Source organism: Mus pahari, chromosome 13, assembly GCF_900095145.1.
Source record: "Mus pahari chromosome 13, PAHARI_EIJ_v1.1, whole genome shotgun sequence".
Taxonomy (NCBI): Eukaryota; Metazoa; Chordata; class Mammalia; order Rodentia; family Muridae; genus Mus; species Mus pahari.
This window is the reverse complement of record NC_034602.1, coordinates 56,967,319-56,973,945: the sequence shown is the minus strand read 5'-3', so window position 1 is coordinate 56,973,945 and position 6,627 is coordinate 56,967,319.

Sequence of the window (6,627 nt, the reverse complement as noted above, 5' to 3'; positions counted from 1 at the left end):
GCCAGCTCCCCAGCTCCCAAAGTTTTGATTTTTACAGTTGAGAGTTTAGAGCAGTTGTTCTCAACTTGTGGGTCTTGACCCCTCTGGGGATTGCTGCATATCAGATATTTACATTATGATTCACAACAGTAGCAAAATTACAGCTAAAATAGCAATGAAAATGATTTTATGGTTGGGAGTAACCACAATACCAGAACTGTATTAAAGGGTCGCAGCGTTAAAGGGTCGCAGCGTTAAAGGGTCGCAGCGTTAAAGGGTCGCAGCGTTAAAGGGTCGCAGCGTTAAAGGGTCGCAGCNTTAAAGGGTCGCAGCGTTAAAGGGTCGCAGCGTTAAAGGGTCGCAGCGTTAAAGGGTCGCAGCGTTAAAGGGTCGCAGCGTTAAAGGGTCGCAGCATTAAGAAGGTAGAGACTTAATTTTTGTGTATTCTGTAAACGATGTCCTGGTTTTATTTTATTTACTGATAGGTAGCCTTCCTTCGCTGATTTAAATTACTCCCATTTTTCATAGTTAAATGCTTAAATAGACTGAGATTCCTTTTTGATTTCTCTATCCATGATTATGGAGTTTAGGAGCAGTATATTTGTTGCCCAATTCCAATTTTTTGAGACAAGGCCTCACTGTAACCCAGGCTGGCCTCTAACTCACAGCCATCCTTCTGTTTCAGTTTCCCCAGTGCTAGAATATAAATATGACCCACCGAGCCTGGCCCTGATTTAAATTTGATTTTTCCCCACCTATCACCTCTGGTTTCTTCTCAAGCAAGAGGCTGTGCAGTTGCCCTTTCTTGCCTGCTGGTCTTTCTTTACTTATTATAAGTAAGTACACTGTAGCTGTCTTCCGACACTCCAGAAGAGGGAGTCAGATCTCCTTACAGATGGTTGTGAGCCACCATGTGGTTGTTTAGGACCTTTGAGAAGAACAGTCAGTGCTCTTAACCACTAAGCCATCTCTCCAACCCCCTGCCTGTTGGTCTTTGATACGCCTTTGTCCACACATACTTCAAAATTCAGAGTCATGGGCAAGTATATGTGACTAGCTCAGCCTGAGTTACAAACTCAATCAGTCTTCTTCTTTCTCTTTTACCAGCAAACAAGCTACAAAGCCCCCGACTGCTCTCTGCCACATCTCAGAGCCCTGGAGGCAAGAGAAACCCTAAGAAGGTTTGCCAAGAAGACAGTCTACACCCCTGGGGTGAACACAAGGACACTTCTTGAAGTAGCAGAAAACAAAACCCACAGTTTTATTCACTGCCCCTTTAAGGAAGCTGGCTTCTATCCTGTAAGCATTTAGTTTGCCATTTCAAAGTTTTAAGTGGAAGAATCCCAAGATCAGTTTGGCAGGAGTGAGGGAGATGAAGTGGATGGACAGTGGGGTAAGAAAAAAACAGTGCAACCATTGAGACAAAGACGACAAAGACCTGAAATGAGACCGTTGCCAGAGGCATACAGAGAATCAGGCAGATATGAAATGGACCAGCGATTAGTCCATTGTTGATTGGATAAGCATCCAGAAGACTTGGCACCTGGCTTCCAGCCTGGAAAATGGAGCTCATACAGGAAGGGTGAGGAGGATGTGTATTACCCCAAGTCTTTTCATATGGTGTCAGGGACATGGGCTCTCTGTCTAGGCGTCAGATGACCACACCCTCCTCTCACCTCTTCAAGCACTAACCCAGAGAATGGAAGAGGAGGAAGAATAGACTTGGGATCCAGTGTCGACTACAAGTCCCATTTGGAATGTGTTGAAGACTGTGAGATGTTGAAGTGTGTGTGTGTGTGTGGGGGGGGGTGGCCATAAAGATGACGTAACGAGTATCTGGGGTGGACGGTAATAGGAGACCAAGACTGGACAAAGAGTTTTAGACGCTGAAGGGCACTAACCATCGGCAGCAAAAAAGGAGCTGGCGGTGGCCAGGGGAAACCAGCCACTTAAGAAATCAGGCGCACAAAGAGTTCTGAGCAGGAACCAGCGATCTGTGGCGCAGGCTGTGGACAGGCCTCAGAGTCTTCCGGACCCTCCGGCTATTAGCAAGTCCATTATGAACTTGAGTAGGGAGAAGAGTCAGGTCATAAATGATATAGTGAAGGCAGAGAGATTGGGAGAGGTGGGGCCTGATGCTTCCGGTAATCTCTCACACACTGCCTGCCTTTTGCTCTGTCCCAAGAACACGGGTAACATGCACGGACTCCTTAGGCTGTAACATTCAACCCTGGCGCGTCATGAAAGGAGCTTGCATCAGGGATGCTGACAGGATGTATATTCCTAAAGTCCTTTCATATAGGGTCAGGGGCTTGTGCTCAAACAGAACTCGCTCTCAGTCCTGGCTCCGGGTGGCCACACCCCCACCTCCTCTCAGCCCCAGCTGCAGTCTCTGTCCTTTGCCAGGCCCCTGATTCCTTCTGCTCTTTGTGTCTCTACCTCCACAGATTGTCCTTTGTTCAACTCCCTTTGGTTATCCTATCTGGAACATGACATCTGTCCACCAGAGCCCTACGTGCTCAGGGGAAGCTTGACTAAGAGGAAGAGAAAGACACACAAAGGCCAGGGAAGCTTTGTCCCAGGGTTTATTTTTCAAGGGCTGGGGAGGATTAGATCTATTGACAAACTCAGGAACTTCTAGCACCTGGGTCCTACTTCAAAGGTGTAACCTGAGAAGAAGGAAGAAAGGCCACACCGCTCCTTGCTGGCCCAGCACCCTGTGACATTATAGGTGACCTCATTTCCACTGCTTCAGGGACCCTAGAACTTGTGTTTCCAGTTTGCCTAAGACAGTCGGTGTGCCAGGTTTGCCCACGGCTGTGTGTTGGCAAGGGTTGGCCTGAGCCCTGGGCAGATAGAAAAGTAGGCACAGGGGCAGCGGAGGAGAAAGACAAAGGACAGGATGTCAGAAGGTCCCGGTGTGCCTCATCATGGTGGGTGGACAATAGGCAATGTGGTTGGTGGCATCGTAAGTCCTGCCAGGTTGTGCACAGTCACGCCTCCCATCTTATGGCCACGCCTCCCATCTTGCCAAGCTTGACTCTTGTACCGCTCCTGGGTCACTGCTTTGATGGCACTGTTCTGCCTTGCAAACCTGCCCCACTTCCTTTCTTCCTTCCTTCCTTTTTTTTTTCTTTTTCTTTTTCTGTTGTATTTATTTATTTACTTTGTTTATATGAGTACACTAGAGCTGTCTTCAGACGCACCAGAAGAAGACATCGGATCCCAGTACAGATGATTGTGAGCCACCATGTGTTTGCTGGGAATTGAACTCAGGACCTCTGGAAGTGCAGTCAGTGCCTTTAACCACTGAGCTGAGATCTCTCCAGCCCTTGTTTTGTTTTTCAAGACAGGTTTCTCTGTGTAACCCTTGCTGTCCCAGACCAGGCTGGTCTCAAACTCATAGAGATCCACCTGTCTCTGCCTCTCACGTACTGGGATTTAAGGCGTGAGCCACCATCACCATCACCGCGTCTTCTAAAATGTACCCAGCCCTTTGAGGCTGAGTTCCAGCCCACAATTGAGCAATTTCCTCAGTACTCAACAGGACTAATTTCTGAGGCAGTCCACAGCCAACCAGTCACCACATTGTGAATTCTCCATTACATTACTTTGTGATTTGTGATCTTTCTGTTTTCTCATCTCTTCTCTCTGGTTGTCAAAGCCACCATTAGACTTCTCCAACCTGGAAAGGAGCGTCCCAGCAGCTCTCTCTGCCTCTTCTCTTCCTGTAGACTTTTCATTGTGACTAAATGGTTACTCCCAAAACACAGACCTGACTGCATGACCCCCTTGCTTAAAATTATTTTTGTGGTCTTCAGTAATTCTCAGATAAAGTCTTTTTTTTTTTTTTAAAGAGGTGATTTGACAAGACCTCCTCAACCTGACTATAGACAAATCTATCCCAACTAAATAGTGCAACAACTGGGAAAAGACTCAATGTAGTTGGTTTGTGTTAGTCCTTTGAAACACCAAAGCAGGCCAGTTTTATAAAGAAAGTGTTTCTTTGGCTCAGGGCCTTTAAGGCTTACAATTTGAAGAACATGGCACAGGTTCTGGTGAGTGACCCCTGGCTATGTCACCTCATGGCAGATGCAGTGGTGAGAGCTTGTGGAGACCAAGAGAACACATCTCCAAGCGCCAGGCTGGAGACTGCGGGCCCCCAACTCCTTTTTCGGCAATGCTTCCAATTGGCTTAAAGATCTCTCTCTCTCTCTCTCTCTCTCTCTCTCTCTCTCTCTCTCTCTCTCTCTCTCTCTCAGCCATATCTTTTAAAGGTTCCACCATCTTCCAATATCACCTCCCTTGGAGCCAAGTGTCCACAAAGGGACCTCGGGAAAACACATTTAAACCATGTCTAAACCACAGAACACGGGTGGCCCTCACTGGCTAGTCTATTAGTTGTCTATATCTGTTGTAATAAGTTACCACAAACTTACACCTACGTGTCATCTCAGAGGTACGGAGGGCCAGAAGTTTGGAATGAGTCTCAGTGTGCTAGGAGCAGTGTTCAGCGGGTCAGACAAATCTGTGCCCGTGGCTTTGTTCATGCATTGTTGCCCCGTGGTTCCTGATTCTCAGAACCTGCAGCATTGCCTGCATCCTTAGACACCATGTCTTCAACTCTTTCTCCTTTGCATCCTCTTCCATTTAAGACGATCTTTATGATTATACTGGGCCCGTTTGGATGACCCAAGGAACTCTGTCATGGGGATTAATGATCTTGATTTCCCATTGCCAGGTAACTGGCAGGTTCTTCGGATTAGGGCATAGCTTTCTTTGAAGTCACATTCGAGAAGCAGCTGAGCTTTATATAAAGTAAATTAAGGGGCCGGCCAGTGAGATGCTCCGTTCTCACTGCCAAGCCTGATGAGTTTTTTGTGGGCTTTTTTTTTTTTTTTTTTTTTAAACTAAAAGTTTTAAAAGTTGTTGTTTTTAAGGAAAGTGAATTACAGTAGAAAGGTAAGAACAAGAACCCGGCTCTGAAGCTATGGAGTCTCATGCCCACAATCTTAGCACTTGAGAGGTAGAAGCAGGAAAACCCAGAGTTCAAGGTCAGCACTAGCTACAAAGTAAATTTGAGGCTAGCCTGGGCTACATAAGATCCTGTCCAGAGGGGCTGGTGAGATGGCTCAGCAGGTAAGAGCACCCGTCTGCTCTTCCAAAGGTCCTGAGTTCAAATCCCGGCAACCACATGGTGGCTCACAGCCATCCATAACGAGATCTGGCGCCCTCTTCTGGAGTATCTGAAGACAGCTACAGTGTACTTACATATAATAAATAAATTAATCTTTAAAAAAAAAAAAAAGATCCTGTCCAGAAACACAAAACACCTCCCCCCCCAAATGAAAATAGGAATCTTTCCATTTCTCTTAGTTTTAAATTATAATCTTTTTATGGTCTTAGCAGGCCTGGTTCTACTTGAACCAAAGTACTTAGAGCAGAACTCCAGCCCACAAGTCACTTAGCTGAACACTGAAGAAGCAGGTCACTAAAACCTGCCTTCTCCTGAGAGATCCCAGTCTCATCCTCTAAGAAGGAAGAGTGACGCCTGCCCGCCTAGCTCACAGCACTGTCACGATCATAACTGGCCAGGTCTGTGTACAGCTTTGCTGTGACACCCATGGTTAGAGAAGATGGATCCGTGGGTGAGTGCAGCTTGCTGATGCTGTAGTTTTAATAAAAGGCTTAACAGGGCAACGACCTCATCCTTAGAGTGCAAAGGAACAAAGGTGGTGTCACCAATATGCCAATATGAAAAAAAAAAAATTCTTTCCCTCTAATGTCTGAAACTAGACTTTCTGTGGGACAAAAAGAAAAAAAATCTTTTTGTTGTATTAATTTAATTTTTCTTGAGATAGGATCTTATTACATATCCTTCATATAGACCAGGCTGGCCTTGCACTTGTGGTCATCCTCCTGCCTCTGCTTTCCCAGTGCTAGAATTACAGGTGTGATATAATTACCATAAACGGGCCAGGACAAAATTGCCACTCAGACTTGGGTTACAGTGCACCCCATCTGAACAAGGCACCCCTGAGGAGTCATTCACGCTGAGTCTACATGATTCATTTCTTTTTAAAAAAAAGGCCGGGCGTGGTGGTGCACGCCTTTAATCCCAGCACTCGAAAAACCAAAAAGAAAAAAGTTTTACTAGGGACTAAGAGAGAAGGAATTTGTCTTTTCTTGCTTTAAGTCTTAAGTAGGACCACACCGTGTTTTGTTGTCTGCAATAATAAAGAGATAAGGAATTACATAAACTGAGGGCTGCCACTCCCTAACATGAGAGGCCGTGGGGGTCACCTCTCCCCATCATGGGAGGCTGTGAAGAGGCTCCTTTCTCACTTTCTTCCTTCATCCCTTTACCCTTGAAAGTTTTCAACTCCTACTTGATTTAACCTGACACACAGCTACGCTATTGATTGAAGTTAAGAATAAAAGCATACCGAACCTATCTCCTAAATTATGTATGAATAGCAATTGAACTCAAACACTGGTGCAGATCACAGGTGAATTTTATTGATTTTTTTTTCTCCAAATATCTAATGCCTACCAACTTCCCCCCCTTTCCTTCTTCTTCTTCTTCTTCTTCTTCTTCTTCTTCTTCTTCTTCTTCTTCTTCTTCTTCTTCTTCTTCTTCTTCTTCTT